Raw genomic sequence first — 23193 nt, forward strand, 5'->3', positions numbered from 1 at the left:
TTTTACTTGCAAGAAGGTCCAACATCAACATGTGGAAGGGTGATAATCATGAAGATGTCAACCTTGCTGACTTGTGCAAGCAGTGCCATCTCTCCTGTGACAATCAAGGAATCAGTGGTCGATCTCGCGACCGTGGAAGACCAACAACGATATCGTTAGGCACGGTTTCTGTCACCAGTGGTTGCAAAGTGGGAGACGATGGGAGGAAGAAGGGAAGAGATGGGCCTCGGTGTGGTAATACTCAACATTACCAGCACTAAGAATGCCTCGAACAAGTGCTCAACATGTGAAATGGGTGTCATGTAACATTATTATTCAGTTCATGTAACCCATTGATCATAGAATCAATGTTTAGCATAATTCTTAGTCTTAGAGGGTCATTAGAGTGTGTTGTTGTTGCTGTTCTAGACATCGTTTCCGACCATCGTCGCCACCATTGCTAGTCACTGCTGCCGCCATCGGCCACCACGTTTCCGCAGTTGTTGCTGTTCGGTCATCCACCACTACCAACACCTCGGTTGGGAGATTTTAGAGTACGTGATCAAGCATTAGAAATTTGTTTTTCGATCGGGTCGCAACCAAGCAACAGAATACAATTCATTTTCCTCGGTAGAAAGAAGATAAGAGAACTAGAGAAGGAAGGGTGTCCTTGTGGCACCTCTTGATATTACCAGCACTAAGAATGCCTAGCTCAGGGTTGTGCTCGAACTAGTGAAATGGGAGTCATGTAACATTATTAGCCAGGTCGTGTAAGCCATTGATGATGGTTATGTGTGTATAGAGAAAAATTAATAATTAAAAATAAATTGCCAGTCTCACAATCTTGTAGCCATGGCAAGTTAATAATTAAAAAAATTAATAGATTAAAGTTGCTTTAAAAAAAAAAAAGTAGATAAACGATCCTTAAATTGAATGCATACAAAAATCTAATAATAGCATTAGTACGGGGAGTGCTAAAAAATCATATTATTAATTTTAGTACCGCTAATTACAAAAAAGGCTGTAATAGTGGAGTTATTGACAAAAGATTTGGCTTCTCAACCAGAGTGTACAACTATTTTTAGCTGGTCGCTCAAAGGAGAAAAAAAAAAAACTATTTTTGGCTGTAGCTTAAAGGGAAAAAAATTATTATAGTGTTCACACTAGTTTAAATATTTTATTTATTTCTTTTGTAGTTCATCTAGTGCCTTCTCTCTCCTCAGTCATCCATTTTCTTCTCCACTCTTCCCTTAGAGTCTCTCGCCTTGCCCAGCCACCACAAATCCACTCGCTTGACCAGCTCCGACCAACCTCACAAATCTCAACCATAAACACAAACACAAACCCACCATCAACGATAGCCCAATCCCAACTACCAACACAAACACAGCCTAATCCCAACCATAAACACAAACGCCGTCGTCGATCTTAACCCAAATCCACGATTTAATCTCAACCCAAACCCACAATCGGAAACTCCAATGACCCACCACCACTAGTAGCAACAAAACGACCCACTCTACCACATCACCACCAAAATACCCAGCAAGGATCAGAATTGATTTTGAGGAAAGAACCGTGTGGTGGATGCGTGAGTACCATGGAGGCAGTGGTGAGATCTTCGGCCACCACCATGGAGGCACTGCTAGTGGAGGCCGGTTAAGAGAGAGAGAGAGAGAGAGAGAGAGAGACGTGGAATAGGTAAATGAAAGAAGTAATAAAATATTGGATTTAACAAGTTAGTTATTCCCATCTGTATTATTAAAAATACCTCTAATTTAATTAGGTAGTTTTTATTCCTAAAAAATAAAAATGAGGTTAAAATTAGAATTAAAAAAAAAAAGTCAAAAACAAAAAACCTATCAAATAAATTTCCTATAACTTCCCACTAGATAGATCCAAATTTCTCACCAATCTAGAAAACAAAAAACCTCCAACCCCATGACTCACAACTTCTCAATCCATGTCTAACAAGCTCTTCTTTTTTTTTCTTTTTTTTTTTTTTTTTTTTTTTTTTTTTTTTTTAAGTATGTCCTTTCTCCATTCAAAATAAAAATCACTATATGTGTAGTTTAATTAAATGTAAAATTATAACATTAAATTTATTTAAAAAAAAAAAAGCTTCATAGCACACGTGAAGTTGCATGTGATAAGACTAGTATTATTTTATTGTAGTGAATATATTATTTTATTATGTCCACTAATGTTTGGTGTTTTATAAAGTGAGAGGATAAAATAGATAAAATAGCTTTTGATAAAGCCAAATAGCTAAAATTAGGACTCCACCAATGTTAATGCTCTAATAACATATCCAATTAGACAATTTAGTATATTATTTTTATGGTTTGTTATATAATTTTATCACTTTTAATAATAGTCTTCTTTTTTTTTTTTTGGTTAACAGGAATATATAATAAATAACTAAGAGTTTACAGACACTAAGGATGGGCTTGTCAGCCTACTACAAGACACACCACACATATCTGCATACAAAATAGGGAGTAATTCAACAGAGGGGGGCTGATCAAAAATGACAAACTCCTCATGCATACAATAGCCCATTCTAGCCAAAAAATCTGCACACATATTAGCCTCTCTAAACACGTGCACAACTCTGACCTGCTGCAGCTGATTTAACAGCAACCTGCAATCATGTAAAAGAGGAGAGTAACCTCTATTAGCTATACTGTTAGACTTCAAGAGCTCCACAATCACCTTGGCGTCTAATTCAACCTCCAATTGCTGGCATCCTAATTGAATAGCTAATGTGAGACCATCCCTTAAAGCCCACCATTCAGCAATAATGCTAGTAGTATATCCTAATGACCTTGAATACCCTTTAATCCAATGGCCATGGCTATTTCTGATGATGCCACCACCCCCTGCCTTACCAGGATTTCCATAAGATGCCCCATCGGTATTAAGTTTAAACCACCCTTCAGGTGGTTTATTCCACCAAACCTAAATAGTGATTTTCCTGGCAGCCTTAATGGATTTACTCACACAATAAAAATATTCTCTAGCCTGATGAAAACAAAGCTTATGGAGATTAGGACTAGGAATAGAATTCTCAAAGACCACCTTGTTTTTGTTCTTCCATAAAGACCAAATAGCAAAAAGAAATAGCGTACCCCAACATACCATGGACTTGTGCAAAACAGTACTTGTACTGTTAACCTTCAACCACACCTCAAAATTATCATTAAAGGTGTTAATAAGGGCTGGTGGAGGTTCCAGCTTCCTCCAAAAGTCATGGGCTAGATTGTAGTCTCGTAACAGATAAGGGATAGTTTCCTCACTACACTTACACAAGGGGCAGCACTTATCACAATTTATCCCTCTTGCAGCCAAAACACCCTGCACAGGTATACTACCATGATAACTTAGCCACAGGAAGTGAACGATTTTGGGTAAAATATCCAACTTCCAAATCCAAGAGCCTTGAAATGACTTCCCATTATTTTCCTCCTGCCTAGCCACTTGATAGGCTGATTTTACAGAAAATTCTCCATTCTTAGAAAATTTCCACATGATAAAATCACCAGCCCCATCACAAATTCGAAATGGGATGGCTCTAATCTTATCTCTAATGTCTTCAGGAATAACAAATGACAATCCCTCCCAATTCCAAATTCCCTCATGCCTTAAATCCGCAACTGTAAGACCAAGATCACCTTGATTAAGGGGACCCTCAATTAACTCTCTTAAAGATTCACCTCTTATCCAACTATCTGTCCAAACTTTGTCTCTCGACCCATCTCCCAAACCCCAACAAACACCTTTCAAAAATATAGGGAATCCCACTTTAATAGCTTTCCAATTTGGAGAAGATAGAAGACTATCCGGATTACTAGCTCTAGCTCTTGGACCTGTACAATACTTTTTTATCATAATTTTGGCCCAATTCGCATCTTGTTCATGATACATCCTCCAATTTAATTTTGAAAGCAAAGCAATATTCTTTGCTCTAGCTGCTTGGATCCCTAGCCCTCCTTCTTAACAATTTTATTCCAACCCACTAGATGCATCTTTTGCTTATCACTAGTGGAGCCCCATAAAAAATCTCTATTAATTTTATCCAACTTATCGCAAATATGAGCTGGAAGTACAGCAGCTTGCATCACATGGTTAGGCATGGCAGCCATGACAGATTTAATCAAAACGGACCGACCTGCAAAGGATAAGAATTTCACTTTCCATCCCGATAATTTGTTTATAACCCGCTCCACAATATCATTATATTGCCTCTGATTTGCACCCTTGTGGAGTAAAGGAAATCCAAGATATTTTCCTATATTTCGAGTTTCACTTATTCCCAATTTCTCCCACACCTCCTCCTTCATCTCCTTACTAACATTAGGGGAGTAGTAAACATGGGACTTACTTTGACTGATTTCCTGTCCAGACTCTTTACAGAACGTCTCCAACACTTCAGCAATGGCATTACATGCTTTAGTGTCCACTATACTGAACAAAATTATATCATCCGCAAATAATAAATGGGAAACTCCCACATTACCCCGAGAAGCTGTTAGAGGCGTCCAATCACCATCCCTACACTTAAGCTCAATCAAATGACTTAAATACTCCATACACAATATAAATAAGTAAGGTGATAGGGGATCACCTTGCCTAATACCCCTCGAGGGGTTAAAGGAATCCAAAACTCCCCCATTGACCAAAACGGAAATACTAGTAGTAGTCACACATCCCATGATTACTTTGATAAGATTTTGGGGCAAATGGAAAGCTTGTAATACCTTGTGGATAAAGCACCACTCAAGTCTATCATAGGCATTTTCCAAATCAAGTTTGATTGCCATATGCCCCATTGCCCCTTTTTTCCTATCCAGCGTGTAAACAAACTCCTGAGCAATGATAACATTATCTGATCCTCTACGCCCAGGCACAAAAGCAGCTTGCATAGGAGAAATCAGACTACTCAGGAAGGGTCTAATGCGCGCCACAATGATTTTAGAGACAATCTTATAGACGGAATTACACAGACTAATAGGTCTATAATTGCTTAATGATTCTAGATTTTGGCATTTGGGAATAAGTGTAATCAGCGTCTCATTAAGAAACTTAGGAACTACCCCTGTATCAAAAACTCTCTTAACCTCTGCACATACACGGCCCAAAAGTACTGAAAGAAGCCCGCATGGAGGCCATCTGGCCCAAGAGCTTTAAATGGTTTTAATGACTAAAGGGCAACTCTAATTTCTTCCTCAGTGATCCCACTGCTAATGCTCAAGCCATTTTCAGCAGATAGGAAGCAGCACGAGAACGAAGTGACTGATGAGAACATTGGAGACATACCCAGCTCCGAAGAATAAAGCTTTTCAAAACCACAATAAATATGTCTCTTGATCTCATTCTCATCCGTGATCCAATTCCCCAGTGAATCCTTTAAACACCAGATTTTGTTTCTGTGACGCCTAACTAGTGTGGAGACATGGAAAAAATTTGTATTACAGTCTCCAAATGTAAAAGCATTCAATCTTAACTTCAGTGCCCAATATTCCTCTTCCTGGAGTAAAATTAAAAAATATTCCTCTATAAGTTGCTTCTCCAAGGTCAAGAGGAATTCACTTGGACTGCTCGCCAAAGCTTTTTGAGCACCATTAATTCTGGCCAAAACTCTTCTCTTCTTGGCAAATAAATTCCAAAAAACATTGTAATTCCAATGCTTCACTTTACTAACGAATTCCAAAATAGCTCCTTGGAGATCTCTGTCTTCAGTCCAGGCCTCCTAAACAATATTTGGAAATCCTGGATGTAAGAGCCACATAGTGTGGAAACGAAAAGGTTTGTTCGGACCAGGATGAGTAGACCCAAGTAATTCGACTAATACTGGACAGTGATCCGAACAGGTCCTTGGCAAATGAGTCACTATAGCTTCAGGAAAAAGGATTCTCCACGAAGGATTGGCAAAACATCTATCAATTCTCTCAAGAATAAGATCAGAGATGGGCCTTCAGTTAGTCCAAGTATACTTAGGCCCAGTAAACCCCAAGTCCAGCATATTACAAACATCCAAACATTCTTTAAATTGGAGAGCCCTATTTAAATTCACCTGATTCCCTCCGAATTTATCTTCACTACTCAAAACTTCATTAAAGTCTCCAAGCATAAGCCAACGTAGATTGTGAAGCTGAGCAACAACTTTAAGATTATCCCATAAAATTCTTCTCTCAAACAACCTAGGTCTAGCATATATAGCAGAAATAAGCCAGATAGGATTAGAATTACGCACCTTAACAGTCACATGAATCTCCTGTTCTGTAGAAGACAAGAGCATCACATCTACATCATTTGTTTTCCAAAGGAGCCATCAACCCCCTGCATAACCAATGGTCTCAGTGACTATGCTTCCATCAAAAGGTAAATCTTCAATAATTCTAGCAGCCCTATCTACACTAACTCTAGTTTCTGTGATCACCATGATCGAAGGGTGGTGATTAATAACCATCTCAAAAATTCTTCTCTTGAAGTCTGCATTCAGAGCACCTCTGCAATTCCACAATAGAATATTCATCTTCACAAATTTTCCAAGAGGAACCTCAATCTCCGGAGGGTTAGAGTTCATCATGGCTGTCTCCACCATACTCTATCCCATCCTCCTCAGTATGTCCTTGGAAGCCACCCAGTCCGGCTTCCACACCATCATATGCTTCAGAATACCCAAGATGTCCTCCCTGCTGTATAGAAGCACATCGCACCTCTGAATTAGGTCCATTAACTGGATTAACTTCAAGGTGGGATGATTCCCCAAATGAGCCATGGCCATTCCCCTGAAATCCACCAGCCTCCTTTCTTATATAATCCACCCTGTCTCGTCCCAATGAGGCATGACTGGAGGTCTTCGCTGCCTGCTCAGCTCTTCCGCCTTCTCCAATGAGATTTCGGGAAGATCCGTGCAGAACTTCCACCACTGATTGGGAGTGAGGTTCCATGCTGGGTGATCTAAAGGTAAATCTCCCATTTGTATACTCATTGGGGTTATTGGAAACAAGTGCTTCCAAGCCTGGCTCAGCACCTTGTCGAACCACCCTGGAACTTCCATCAGAGCAGCCTTTATCTGCGCGATAACCTCGTCGGGAATGAGCACGGTCTTGTTCTTGTATCGCATTACCCAACCTGCTCGTGGAATTATGCACATCCCGAACGTAATCTCCTCCATATCCGTTATTACCTGGCTGCTCAAAATGTTGAGAAAGCTCTTCAACCTCGTCAGACTCCAAGAGAGAACGTTTTTGCGATCTGCCTCCTTTTAAGCTCTTAGCATTTTTAACTCCCAGCCCCTTAACTCCTTTTTTTTACTTTTCTGAGATGACTTAATTCGAGAAACCTCTAAAACTCTACCTTCAGGCATTTTCCCTTTGTTCAATGCTTCCTGACACAAGTCCATCTCTTATGTTGAAATGACTTGATTCTCACGTGCCTCAGATATGCCATCATCATCAGATATCTTGGAAAAAGAATTATCACATCTAATCCCTTCCCCATGGCAGACGTTAGCATCAATATTGCCAATCTTACCCTTAAAAGTATTGTCATGAATGACCAAGCTGCCCTTCAATACATTACCTGAAGAAATGCTAACTTTAGTGTGTCCACGCCGTTGTTCATATTTAACCGGGCTTCTTTTCCTAGACACAACCACCTAAGGCCCATAGTTCATTTCGGACTGGGCATTATCCGAATGATTGACAGGTTTAGGAGAGTTTGGTTCCTCACCATTTCTAGTCACTGACCCAATACAGTAGCTACAGTTTTCCTGCTTATGTCCTAGTCTTCCACAACAAAAACACAGAGTGGATATGCCTTCATTCAACACTTGCTGAACTAATCTGCCTATTCGGATTGACTTGATAAGAGGCTTATCTAAATTAACTTGGATGCAAAGCCTTGCATAACTTCCACGAGACTCAGTTGCAGTATAAGAGTCTATGCGCAAAACCGGGCCAATCACACTCCCTATTTCTTTGAGGACTGAGGTATCATAGAACTCAATTGGGAGTTCAGGAAACCTTACCCACACTGCAACTGAAGTAAGCTTAGCCTCAGAAGCTTTGAAATAAGGCTCCCAAGGTTTGATAGCAAGGAAATGTCCCCCTACAAACCAAGGCCCACCACGCAAAACCTTATCATAATCTTCATCGTTGCTAAACCGGATTAGAAAATAGTCTTTTCCCAAATTTACACAATCCATCCTAGCTACAGGTTTCCATAATGCATTGATTTTGAAAGTGAGGTAATTAAAACCTACAGACTTACCATACACTTTCACGATCAATGCCTTCGACCATGGTGCTCTGATACACGCCTTAGTTTCCTTTGAGAGTGTGACTTCTACCATCCCCTCAACTAAAGGCTCAAGTTCTGAATCTGATTCATAGCTGTCCTCCCAAATTTTATCCACCTGGAAGGCCTGTTGATAGGCTCCAGGAATATCACCCACAAGGGTGTCCTTATAACTGACAGGTAGTCTCGGCTGAGAGAAGCTTCTTCCTCCATGGCTATCTTTAAATTTCTTTACACTACGGTGTAACTCATCTTCTTTATATTCATATGTTATATAATATAATTAATTTAACAAAATAAAGAAAAAAAAAAGAATCAAGAAAAGTCATACCTAATTATAACTTTATTTTTGCTTTAGAAGACTTAAATGTAAGCCATACACGTGGCGGTAAATTTTGGAGAAACTGTACCAGTAAAAGAGAGAGAAACCTTAAAGTGCTAAATTAATAATATTGTGTAAATTTTGTTGAAATACGTGGGGATAAAAATCGTGCAAAAATACGTGTTGTAATATTTAAATAACAGTTTTAGTTATTTAAACACCATTACCAAATTGGACAAGCCTTGCATGTGGTGGGTTTTTTTTTTTTTTTGGGAGAATCCATGTGGTGGGTGTTAAGGTGTGCTAGAGCATTAGGATTCAGTGTCTTTAAACTATTTTATTTTTTTTTATTATTTCAAAAATTACTTTATTTATTATATCATACTATTTTACAACACATCTATTATCTCAGATTCTATTTTATTATACAACTTATTAAAATAATTTATATTACCTCATAAAATAATATAATTCAATCTCTCTCTTTAACCACCAATCACCACCACGCATAAAACCCACAACTCACCAAATTACGCACATAGCCCACTGCCACAACTACCAAGCCAAACACAACCCAACCCACCACCATGAAAAAAAAAACTCACATCTACCACTAGGATCAGAACCCATAAAACACACCACCACCTCCACTAACAAAACCCACTACAACCATTGCTAAAGAACCACAACTACTAAATAAAGAGAAATAAAACTCAACCACCAATCGTCGAGCATTAGCTTGCCCACCACCAAATTAGGGAAATAAAGATCACCACCACAAGGGAAAAAATCAACCACCACTAGGGAAAAAAAACCACCATTAACAACACAACCACCACCTAAACCCAAATCAACCCAACAAAATTTAAAACCCTCATTTAACCACCACCATCAACCAACCAAAACCACCACCATCAACCCACTACCCACACCACCACCAAATTACCCACCACCCACAAAAACCACAACCACCAAACCAAGGAATGATGAAACCCAGCCACTCACACCACCAAAAGTGAAACCCATCCATCCATAGTAGCCACCACACCATAACCCCCACGCCACCTGCCAATCGAAACAAATCCAATTAGCACCCACGGTAAAGCCACATGCAACAACAATCCCAAAACAAAATTTTGGAGAAAAACCCACCATCAATCCATGCTGATCTTTGCCATGATCGAAGTTGCTACTATTGCCAAACCCCAACAAACCACCACTAATTTGTTTTTAGTTTTACTCGTCGAAGAGATCTCACAGTCCATGTCGATCTAAGCTCCATGCCAATCTGAGAGTGAGGACTGTTTGGTTCTCCCAAAAAAAAAAAAAGCTCCATGCCGATCTAAGAGTGAGGAAGGATAGAGAGACCGAGATAGAGAGGGTGGGAAGAGAGTGAGGGAGGGAGGCTGAGATGAGATGAGAGAGAAGTGAGCCAAGAAGAGGGGGAGAGAGAAACAATTAGATGGAGTGAATAAAAAACAATATTTATTTTTGTGAGTTATAGGACCATCATAAATTTAAGACGATACTATAGCACAATTACAAATTTTTTTACAATTGCTTTGACACTAAAATATACCAACGTATGTCATTTGAGAGACTGGGTATTGATGCTCTTATTGTGTTGCTTATATGCTCAAATGCAAACATGTTTAGTAACCAAACGAACCTGAAATAGAACCAAACTGAGAGTTAGCATCATAAAGAAGGATGGATATATGAATGAGAAAATAGTAACCAAACGAACCTGAAATAGAACCAAACTGAGAGTTAGCATCATAAAGAAGGATGGATATATGAATGAGAAATATAAGTATCGTACATTCATAGGAATCAATTGCAAATTGCTCAAGTGGGCCGTTGGGCATAATCACAAGAAACACTCTTTATTTCATTCCTATAGTTCCACTTCTTGCTTTAAAAATGAAGAATGACTGGTCGAAAATCGTCGGTTGGGTTGGTCCAACCAAGAAAGTTATGGGAGAGGTTGGTGGTGCAGCTGGTGCTATCTACTTCTGCTGTCATCTCCAAAGTAAGCCTTGTATTTTTTTAGGGAGAAAAAATTAAAACCTTTTATTTTTTCAGATAATTGTTAAATAGTTATGTGTTCATCATAAGTGTGTAAATGTCCCACCAATTTAAGTTAGTGACATATAAAATTTATCACTAATAAAATTGTATAACCCAATTTAAATGAGTACAGTTGAGATATCAACTAAATATTTTTGAAAGCTTTAGTCCGGTTATGGCCCTCTTGACCCCAACATGGCTCTGTCATTAATTAGTGTGTTGTCGTTGAGAATCAAGCATCATGGCCGCTGCATGAGGTTGGGGATAGAGCCAAGGCTTTGGTCGTGGAGTTTCTAGAGGCAAATAAGCAGGCAATCTGATCAGTCCGATGGTTGTCTCCACGGGATAACTGCTATAAGGCAAACTTTGATACATCAATGTTCGAAAGCTTGGGTTATGCAGGTATCGAGGTGGTAGTTCAGAATCATGGGGGGGGATGTTATGGCAGCGTTGAGTCAGAGAATTGCTCTTCCTCAAACAATGGCATTGGCAGAGGCACGGGCTGCTTATAGAGCGGTCACTTTAGCTCAAGAGATGAGTTTTTTCAGGGTACAGGTAGAAGGGGATTGTCTCGTGGTCATCCAGGCTTTGACGTCTCAAGCAAGGCGTACTACTTTTATATGGGCATGTGGTTGAAGACACTTGAAGATTAGGGGCTGCACTATAGCTTTGTTAGTTCCAGCGTGTTCAAAAAGAAGGTAATAAGCTAGCTCACGCACTAGCTAGAAGAGCAATTTTACTTGTAGATATTGATGTATGAGTAGAAGATTTACCTAGTGATTTGAATGTCGTATTTCAAACTGATTTACATTAATGAAATTTTTTTACCATTTTCTCAACAAAAAAAGGGTGCTTCCAACATCCACCACTATAACTAATTTTGATTTATAGCAACGGTTTCACACCAAAAACAAACCTTCCTAGCTGCCAAATCTGATCTATCTTTGTAAGTTTTTTTTTGGTGGGACTTTTTGTGGCAATGTTTATTGCCGCTATAATGTTCGTTTGGCATGATTAATTTTGCCAATTTATTTTACTATTTAGTTTATTTTTGATACTATTTATGAGTTTCACTGCACTTTTTGAAGTAATCATAAGTCCCACTATACTATTTCAACTAACTTTTACTTTTATTTACAGTACTTTCAGTAAAAAGTTTTCAGTTTCAGTAAAATAAACGGATCCCAAACAAACCCATAAACTAATTAATGTTTGAGCTAGAATAATTATATATACCGCTATAGTTATGGTGAGAATGAGATTACTTATCGGTCTGTTATACCCTCGCTATAAAGTGGTCATTGTTTTGAAATTGTTTGTTGCAACAGTTTTATAACCGCTGCTATAAAAGTTAACAAGGGTAACATTTGAAAAAAATAAATAAATAAAGCTTTGGGTTTTAAAAAATTTGTCAATCACCTATTTATACTGCAATTACAAATAGAATTTTAATCATTTTGGTTCTACTAAGGCACAATACCATAAAAAAATCTTAAATTGAAGTTCAAAAATTTGAAGAAGTCCAAAGTATTATGCTATAGCGACAATGCTTAAATTGGAATTTTATAATTAGTACCCACAATAAATAATGGTTGATGATGCAAAAATCTTTCATGAACTACTCGTTCAAACATAGTGTGCAGTAAGATCTTGGAAGATCTACAAGAAGGAAATCCTATTGGAGATGCTATTGGAGGTAATCAGTAATCAGTGTAGTACCAACTTAAAAATCTCCTATGCCTAAGTCATGTTGCTCTTATATAGGTGACCGAAGTCATTGTTGGCTTCATAACTGTCTATTCCAAAATAGCAATGTTTTTTTTTTTTTTTTTTTTTTTTTTTTTTTTTTTCCATCTCTTCATCAATTTCTCCATATACAACCACTCCACCCTATCATTCGCCTTGCTCATGTCTAATTTAAGTGTCATATACCCCTTCTCCCCGAACTATGGTTTCTTATATAATGGAGGGTTTTGAAAGCCACCATAATATTATCAGAAATCAACCTGTCCTTCACAAAAGCACTTTGTTGTCCCAACACTAAATGGGATAGAATTTTCGTAAACCTATTAGCCAACACTTTTGAAAAAATTCTATACAATACATTGCTGAGACTAATAGGGTGATATTGTGAAATATATTCGGGATTATTAACTTTAGGGATTAAAGTTATAAATGAATGACACAAAGATGGAGGGAGATTACCTAAATTTAGGAAATATAGGATATCATCAACCATGTCACTGCCCACCAAGGACCAATAATATTGGTAAAAAATGGGTGGCATCCATCCGGTTTGAGTGATTTCAAAGGAGCCATCTGCTTAAGAGCTGTCTCTACTTCATCTGCTTTAAATTTAGCTAACAAATCATTGTTCATCTCAGCTGTTACAACCCGAGGTATTTGTGCCAAAATCTCATCAAAATTCTCCGGGTTTTGGAAAGTGAAAAGAGCCTAATAAAACTCCAAAAAAATTTCCTCCATTCAGCTAGGATTAGTGCACCATTGGCCATTATTATCATACAACCCCTTAATGTAGTTTTTCCTCCTTCGTTGCAAGGCTTTGCTATGAAAAAACCTTGTATTCCTATCCCCATCTTTCAGCCATTGCACGCTGCCCCCACATCTATGCTTCTTTATCGAGTAGTATGTTTATTTCTTTCTCCAACTTCTTCATCAATATCACCGACCCCCCATTGCATGCTAGTCTCTCGGCCTGGGCAAGTTTTTTTCTCTTTTGTTCCAGCTCCCTTCTCACATTTTGGAAACAGGTCTTACTCCATTTGGTCAAGAGTTTCCCACAATTATCAATTTTCCTTATCACTTTTTCACCTCTCGAATTAGCCCTTGCCTGCTGCCATACTGCTTCAATTGTTGCCCCACACTCCAGTTCACTCATCCACATCTGCTTAAACCGGGAAGGCCTCTGTTGCTTGCAGTCCATCCCATCCGGATTAATTAACAAAGGCTTATGGTCCGAAGTAGTAACATCAAGATGATGAACTTGTGTATACAGAAACAAAGAAAACCATTCATTGTTTGCCACTGCCCTATCCAATCACTCCCATACTGTGAAGTTATCAAAATGCTTATGCCAAGTGAACTTTGATCCCACAAAACCAAGATCCATAAATCTGCATTCATCCAAGATATCTCTAAATGCTTGTAACTGATTATGAGGTCGTGTTCTACCACCCAATTTTTCCGATTGCTTTGTAACTTCATTGAAATCTCCCGCACATAGCCAAGGTGCTTGACTTCATGTTTTCAAATTTCTCAAATGCACCCAAGCTTCATGTCTAAGTTGGGTATCCGGTTCTCCATAAAACCCTGTGAATCTCCACTCCTCTTCCTTGTTTTTGCAAATTGTGGCATCAATACGGTTCCTTGAAAAAGTCTCTATTGTTAAATCAAACTCCTCTTTCTAATACATCACCAAACCCCCTGATTTGTTTCTCCTGGGTGCAATAAATCTATGATTAAACTTCAAACGATCTTGAATTTAAATTAGCCTAGCTTCATCCGTCCATGTCTCGGCTTAAACTTCAAACAATCTTGAATTAAAATTAATTTTTTTATAGTCACTAAAATGAGGAAAATACTAGCGCTATAAACTTTTGTATAACTTATTGATGTAATAAGTGGTTATTAGTAAGTAAAAAAAAAAAAAAAAAAGTGAGTGGTGGGTCCATTTGCGAACTAATAAGAATTTGCTACCAAAATAGCTTGTAAAAATGTTGTAAAATTTTTTTGTGAGTTTAGCATTACTCTTAAAAGAATCAATGATATTGTTTAAGGGAAAAAAATGTAATTTTATAGAACAAAATTGCTAAAATTAATACACACACATAATAATAATAATAATAATAATTTTTAAAAAAAATTTAGGGGGGGCCATTCCCCCCCCCCCCCAAGTTCAAAGCTAGCTACGTCCCTGGTCACCGGTTAGGGTTTTCTTATTAAGTATTCCTTAAATATGGTCTAAAAACATGACTGAAGGCGAGTTTTGTAATTAGAGTTAGGTAGATTTGGGTGCCTAACATCTTTCCATTCCCTTACCCTAATTCTAGATTCAATCTAGACCACTTATAGCTCTTTGCAAATGGAGTTCAAAGTGGTTTTTAACCCCTATAAATGACCACTTGGGCCCACACTGGAAAACCTAACATAGTGGTTATTATTGGAGAACCTTATTGAAAATGATGAGAGCTAAGTTGGGGCTTTCATAATGACAGGTTTAGTAAAGGGCCATCACCATATAGCAGCTTCGCGTTGTCGACCCAAGTTATGACTCTGTTCCACTGGCAATGATCAGGATCCATTTGCGAAAGGTCATTGGAGTTTAGTCCTGTTGTTTGGTTCATCTTCGATCAAGTCATTAGCATTCTCAAACTTCGATCTCTCATGTTGTCCATGTCACTGTTTGTTCACATCAATATTGCTTTAGATCCTTCATCCTAGCTAGTGTGAACACCTTATATGCTGTGTGTTACCACCATGATCCCTATGCAATACGCTCATCATTTTAGGTTGTAGTTTCTTCTTCATAAGTCCAAAACAGAGCAGTTCTTTATCATCCATCCATACATTGCGTTTAGAAACATGTAGCATGGTGTTCATCTCATTCGAAGATCTCTCTTAATTGCAATGTCAAACCCATAAAACCATGGTCTTCTCATCAGCCACATGAGATTGTGGTTGAGACATTCTTGTCAAATAAAATATGTTAAAAACTGTCAACCTTGCTTTGATACCATAGTTGGTACCAAATGGTGATGTCAACTCTGTTGGGTGGTGATCATAGATACAATGTAGTTTGTCTGNGAGAATCCACATTGTAAGACTTTTATTCAACTTTGGCTATGAAAATCAGCTTGAAGTACATCTGCAATCTCTAGTGGTACATCTTCTATCAAGACTTGTAATGAAGAAAAAGAAATTGCCTACCTCGCAAGCGAGTGAGCTATAACATTACAATGCCTCCTTACATGAGAAAAAGAAATAATAGATTGAGAGGCTAAGTACTGTATATCCTTGATAATGTGACCAAACTGTGCAAGGCTGTGAGAGTTTGATTTTAGAGCGTTCATGAGGATCAATGAGTCACCCTCCAACACTCCCTTATTGAGGCCGGTTTCCGATGCCAACTCCATTGCACACCAAGCTGCCAAAGCCTCAACTTCAATAACTGTATTGGGCAGGGGGATTCGCTGCACGAAGGAGACCATCACCTGCCCCTCGCTATCTCTAATTACCACCCCTATTCCGACCTCGTTATCAGCCTTGAAAAGTGCCCCATCAAAGTTAATCTTTTACTGTTGGTGTGTTGGGGGCTGCCACAAAGTTGGAGGTCTTCCCACAGGTGCCACTTTTGCAGAATTATGCAACAAAAAATTGTGTAACCTGGTGCAAGCTTGCTGCACCAGGTTTGGGAGAGTTTTGCCACTTTTCCCTACCCTCATATCATTCCTTCTCTTCCATACAGCCCACACTACCATAGCAAATAGGTCTGAGTCCTTGTTCTCAGCCAAAATACAACCTATGAGATCAACAAAACTCGTCGTTTGCTGTAGATTGCACTGGTTCCATGCTTGTACCGAGAGCCAAATTTCCTCCAATTTCGGGCAGAGGTAGAGAGCATGGAGGGTGTCTTCATGCTGCATTTTATAGTGATCACAATAGTCCTCATTTAGAACCTTTCTTTTGACTAAGTTCCACTTCGTGGGGAGGGAGTTTTTTGCAGCTCACCAAACTAAATTCTTCACTTTGCTTGGTACATTGAGATTAAAAAAATTTAGGGGAGGCCATTCCCCCCCCCCCCCAAGTTCAAAGCTAGCTACGTCCCTGGTCACCGGTTAGGGTTTTCTTATTAAGTATTCCTTAAATATGGTCTAAAAACATGACTGAAGGCGAGTTTTGTAATTAGAGTTAGGTAGATTTGGGTGCCTAACATCTTTCCATTCCCTTACCCTAATTCTAGATTCAATCTAGACCACTTATAGCTCTTTGCAAATGGAGTTCAAAGTGGTTTTTAACCCCTATAAATGACCACTTGGGCCCACACTGGAAAACCTAACATAGTGGTTATTATTGGAGAACCTTATTGAAAATGATGAGAGCTAAGTTGGGGCTTTCATAATGACAGGTTTAGTAAAGGGCCATCACCATATAGCAGCTTTGTGTTGTCGACCCAAGTTATGACTCTGTTCCACTGGCAATGATCAGGATCCATTTGCGAAAGGTCATTGGAGTTTAGTCCTGTTGTTTGGTTCATCTTCGATCAAGTCATTAGCATTCTCAAACTTCGATCTCTCATGTTGTCCATGTCACTGTTTGTTCACATCAATATTGCTTTAGATCCTTCATCCTAGCTAGTGTGAACACCTTATATGCTGTGTGTTACCACCATGATCCCTATGCAATACGCTCATCATTTTAGGTTGTAGTTTCTTCTTCATAAGTCCAAAACAGAGCAGTTCTTTATCATCCATCCATACATTGCGTTTAGAAACATGTAGCATGGTGTTCATCTCATTCGAAGATCTCTCTTAATTGCAATGTCAAACCCATAAAACCATGGTCTTCTCATCAGCCACATGAGATTGTGGTTGAGACATTCTTGTCAAATAAAATATGTTAAAAACTGTCAACCTTGCTTTGATACCATAGTTGGTACCAAATGGTGATGTCAACTCTGTTGGGTGGTGATCATAGATACAATGTAGTTTGTCTGCAGAGAAAATCAAGTGTCCCAAACCAAATGAGAGCCTTCTTATTTGTTAGGACATATGTAGATATTGTTAGAGACATATGTTATGTAAATTGGCTAATCCTTTGACAAAACACACTTTACTTGTAATTGGGTAGATCTAGGATGAGTTTATTACTTCAAGGAACAAGAGTTCAAGGTTAGTATTGAAGCCATGCAAATCTGTCCAAGAAACAAGTGAAGAAGTGTAACACCCCAGTTATTAAGTGTATTTTGGAGGAAGCTTAAGGGGCAAATTGGTAATTTACTCAAGATATTTTTGGGGCAAATTGGTAATTAAGTTTTTCAACTTAAGTCATCCCCCCCTCCCCTAAAGCCATGCAAATCTGTCCAAGAAATAAGTGAAGAAGTGTAACACCCTAGTTATTAAGTGTATTTTGGAGGAAGCTTAAGGGGCAAATTGGTAATTTACTCAAGATATTTTTAGGGCAAATTGGTAATTAAGTTTTTCAACTTAAGTCATCCCCCTTCCCCCTCCCCCCTCCCCCTACTTAGTGTATTTTGGAGGAAGCTTAAGGGGCAAATTGGTAATTTACTCAAGATATTTTTAGGGCAAATTGGTAATTAAGTTTTTCAACTTAAGTCATCCCCCTTCCCCCTCCCCCCTCCCCCTACTTTCTTCCTCATGTCATGTTGATGTCTTTCTCCCTCTTGACTGGCTGCCCCTTCTCTCTATTTCTCTATCCTTCTATCTCACCCACCCACCGAAACACACATAAACACACTCTAGCTCCCATCTCCTTCATCATTTCTTTCCCCTCTCTAGTCGAAACCTCCCTATTAGGGAGGATTATGTCTCCATTGATTCTCCTAGTAGAGCTAAAACTCCATGAGATGTTGAAGTGCAAGAGACCTAAGGTAATTTCTCTCAATTTCTTCTGTGAAATCCTTTGGGTTTTGTTAGTGTATGATGTTTATGGTATATACTTGATGGGTTTGATGAGTATTGGAAGTTTAGAGGGTTAGGAGGATTTGGGCAGCAAGTGTCTTTATTAAATTTGAAAATTTCAAACTATTTGGGGGTGTTTGCTTTGATGGGGTGTTTTGGTTGTCTATTTTTCTAGTGGGTATTTGAGGTTTGGTTTCCTAGAGCAACTATATGGGTTTTGTTGTTGCATGAGTTGATTCCAAAGTGTTTCCTTTGCATTTGAATGGCTTTGACATATGTGAATGTAGACATGTGCTTGTTGCATGCCAAGTGTTTGGTAAATTGCCTATATGAGTTAGAGGATCGAATTTCTTGACTCGTATTGTGATGACTATTATATAAGGTTATTGGTTGCATTCATAGTTGTTATCATGTGCTAAAACATGTAGCTTTGAGGTTAATCAAGTCTGAAAGATTTTGGCATAATATTAAGATTATAGTAATTTTACTTTGGAATTGTAAATCTGTCCCTGACATATTTGAGTTAGCTGCAATACACGATTTTTAATAAATTATAGAAAAAAAATTTTGAGAGGAATTTTTGGGGGTACATACTAAACACATAAAGGCTTCTCCCCATTTAATTTAAAGTTAATCGATAACTTTTCGTGGACCAAACAATTTTCACAGTATGGGGGTACATACTAAACACATAAAGGCTTCTACTGTGTATTGAATTTGAAAGTGCGATAAAAATGCTGAGATTTTGTGGAATTTACTTCAAATCTTTGTTGAATGGATTGGTTTGTAAATTCTTGTGCTTCTTTGACATATGTTTTACTTAGTTAAGTCTATTAATGGTTTGGTTTAATCATTTAGTGCTCTAAAGGGAAACTCATGAGATATGTTATCCCTATTATGAATTGATGTGTTTTATGTTATATTTATATGTGCACATTGCTTGTAGTGGAGAATTAAAATGCTTTGGTTTTGTGCTATAGCACTATGAGTTTGTATGTATTTTTGGTTCCCATTGGGAATGAGTACTTGTCATAGGTTGGGCAAGCTACGCTTTAGTGCATTTGATTTGTTTTAGGAGATTCTATTCGATTTTGGAGACAAATGTGATGATAAACTTTGCGATAGGCCTTATTATTAATAGGCTTGTTCCTTATGTTTCTAGGTTTTGAGATTCTTGGTGATGGACCTAGTGACGGGATTGGTTGATTTTGTGATGCCCGGTTAAGGTAAAATTGGTTGGCTTTTCAAGGTAAGTAGCTTTTAATGGGATTTTTGGAAAATAACCATGTCGCATAAACATTGTTTTTGGGTTAAACACATTTTCAAAAATTATTTGTGGAACTATATCTTTCTAAAAAACTATTGTGTTGTAACCTTAATGTATATGACTATTTATGAAAAGTGCATCATCTTTAATATTGCGTATGGGGAAATGCATGAATATTGGGTATGGGAAAGAAAAGCATCTTTGATTAAATTCTTGAGAATGGATTTTATGGATTTATTGCATTATTCGCAAAATTTAAAGATGTTTTGATGATTGGGAGAGTTAATACAAAATCTTTTGACAAGAAATGAGTTTGAAGGCTTTAAGAAGCTTGTGAATATCTTTGGATATTAAAAGGTTTTGTAAAACTACTTGGAAATGAATTGTGTTTTGAATTCATGTAATTTGTGAGCTCTTTATGTTTTACCCTTATGTCGTGACATATGATTATCCAGTGATTACCTAGCAAGATACTATAGTCCGTGTGACATTGGTATCTTAACACCCATCTTTGTGACGGCATATGAGTTCTGTCTATGTGACGGCGATGAGTTTCATCTTTGTGACGGCATTGTCATGTGGTCTTGGGTTGGACTTTTTGGTTTGGAATAGTGTTGTTATTGCTCATGGTGTATAGTATGTAGTTTCATATTGAAATATTTTAAGAAAGTTTTGTGCCACATAGTTTTAATCATTCTTGTCATTTTACCAATGGAATGGATTTACTGGATTTTCATTGAAATTCTCAAAGTATAACATGTTTTGCAGTATGCCCATTATCATGAGACTTGCATTTTCCTCACCCCCATTAATTATGCTACTTACCGGGCTTTAACTCATCCCACTCTCCAACAGTTTTTCAGATAAATTTATTATACCCTCAGGCATGGAGCTTGTTTTATTGGTGGTGATTGGAGCATTATGCTAATTGAAAGATTTATGCTATGATGGGTTGGTGACTCAACTTTTTGAATTTATTGAGGCCATAGCTAATTCTATCGAAGGTTGGGTTCTTGAGGTTTGTTAGCCTTGGGCAAGGTAGGCATAGATTCTATCATTAAGGTTGCCTATCCTAGGAAGGATTGTGATTTGATGTTGATCCATTTGGAGTTTTGGAATTTCATGTATATCTAGAGACATTATTTGTAATTTGTATTGTTTGTAAATATGTTGTAGAGCTTTGACTTGTAATATGAAGGATTTAATATGGTTATTTATCTTTATCATGTGTTGAGGAAAAAAAAAAACTCCTACGTTTTCACTCTTAATGGTTCTTCTCTCACGCTTTGGACCCTTTTGGGTTTGGGGCGTGACAAGAAGTGCTATTCATTAAAGCTCGACAGATAGCTCGACAAATCCATATCCATCGAGGGTTAATGCTGATGCTTGATAGCAACTCAACAGAAGTTGTATTTATCAAGAATTACGAAATTCAAATTTTTAGATCTGATTTCACGCATATGCATGTGTATTTGTGTAAGGTTTCTTTTCTCACAACCCTAGACATATATAAGGATTATTTTAAGAGCCATCCAAGGTGATGTATAGTGATGCAAATCAATGCAAATTGATTGTGCATGCAAATTGTGACCGAAGACAGAATTTGCCCTAGTTCATCATATTCCTTGTAGATGCTGCTGCGTCTTTGCGCTAAGAGTTTTATAACCAAAGAGCTTTTTTATCTTCATCGTTGGATGAATTGGAGAACTTTGCAACTAACATTTTCCTCAAGTTGGTGTGTTAGTCACGTACTGGGATCTGTGCATCAATTGATTAGTTACGTACTGGGAGCCGTGCATTGAAAGGAGAAATTATCACTACATTATAAGTCCAATTGGGTATTGGGGTAAATGTTCAATTGTAGGTTGTATTAGGTACTAGAATTCCTTTTACTTGTAACCACTTAGTTTGATAATAGTGGATTCTCAAGAGTGGTGACCTTAAATTCACCCGGTGGGGTTTTACCTTGGTGGTTTTTCTATTCGTAAATAAATCACCTATGTCAAATTTATTTTCCGCTGCATTTAACTTAGTTGGTGGTATTTTTGTACTACCATGTTTATTGCATGTAATTGAATCTAATTAATTTCACTTGACTAAATTAATTGATTAAGTTACCAAATGGGTCAATACATTCTTGGCCTATCAAGTGGTATCAAAGCGAGAGCACTCTGATTATGGATAATCTTTGTTATGTGATCCATTGACCCCTATTGTCATGGCTGTAAATGGCAGATCTTTTATTTCAAATACATCTTGCTTTTTGAATCTCTATTTGATTAATTTTTTCAAAAAATGCAAGTATAAAAGTTATTTGAAATCTATCTTGAGGATTATTGAAAAAGGTCTTAGTATAACAAAGAAGAAACTAGATTGTCTCAAAATGAAAATGTGCAGAGGAGTTCATCTGAGAAGAGTGAAACTTAAAGGCTTCCTTCTTAAATGGCAGATGAGAAAGAAAACCATTCCTACTAATTTGTCATGCAAGCATGAGGTGTGCTTTATGATGAAATCTGCATTTAAGGTAATTGACACATGTTTATGGTACCTTGACAGTGAATGCTCAAGGCATATGACTGGAGACCACTCTCTCTTTAAGGTTTTCAAGTTTAAGAAAGGTGGAAATGTCACTTTTGGTAATAGGAGCAAATCACAGATTAAAGGGAAGGGAATCATCTCTTTACCTGGACTGCCAGACATTTCAAATATGTTACATGTAGAAGGTCTGAGAGTGAACCTGTTGAGCATAAGTCAGATATGTGATCAAGACTTTATGGTGTTGTGCTCAAAAGGGAAATACTTTGTGTTGAATGAGTTTGGGAAGAAACTCATAAGGGGTGTTCGCACTTTGGATAATTGCTATGGATTGGAATCTGATGCTGATATTATGTGCAATAGCATTTGTTTGCTAAATGAAGACCTATGGCACCAAAGGATGGGACATGCTAGCTACAAACATCTGTCAATTGTATCTAAGCATGAATCAATCTTGGGGATACCAAAACTCAGCAGAATTAGCAATGTTGTGTGTGAACCGTGTCAGCTTGGGAAACAGACAAAAGCAAAACATCCAAGCCCTTAGACATCAGCTACATCTAGATCTTTGGAGCTACTACATATGGATCTCATGGGTCCAACTAGAACCAAGTCTCTTTGAGGAAAGAGATACATCATGGTTGTGGTAGATGATTTCATCAGGTAAACTTGGGTTATCCTTCTAAGATCCAAGTCAGATTCTCCTGAGCACATTGAAGTCTTGTGTACAAGATTGAAAAATGAGAAGCACTTGAAGATTAATCGAATTCAAAGTGATCATGGTAAAGAATTCGAGAACTCATACATGGAATCCTTTTGCACTAGAGCAGGTATATCTCAAGAACTCTCTACTCCTATTACTCCTCAGCAAAATGGTGTAGTAGAAAGAAAGAATAAAGTCATTCAGGAGATGGCTAGAGCCATGTTGCACAACAAGGATGTGGCTAGAAATTTATGGGGAGAAGTAATCAACACCACATATCATACGGTTAACAGTGTATTTTAGACCCAATAAAAAGAAGACTCCCTATAAATTGTGGAAGGGAAGAAAGCCA

This window comes from Quercus suber, unplaced genomic scaffold (genome assembly GCF_002906115.3).
Source record: "Quercus suber isolate HL8 unplaced genomic scaffold, Cork oak 2.0 scaffold_783, whole genome shotgun sequence".
Classification (NCBI taxonomy): domain Eukaryota; kingdom Viridiplantae; phylum Streptophyta; class Magnoliopsida; order Fagales; family Fagaceae; genus Quercus; species Quercus suber.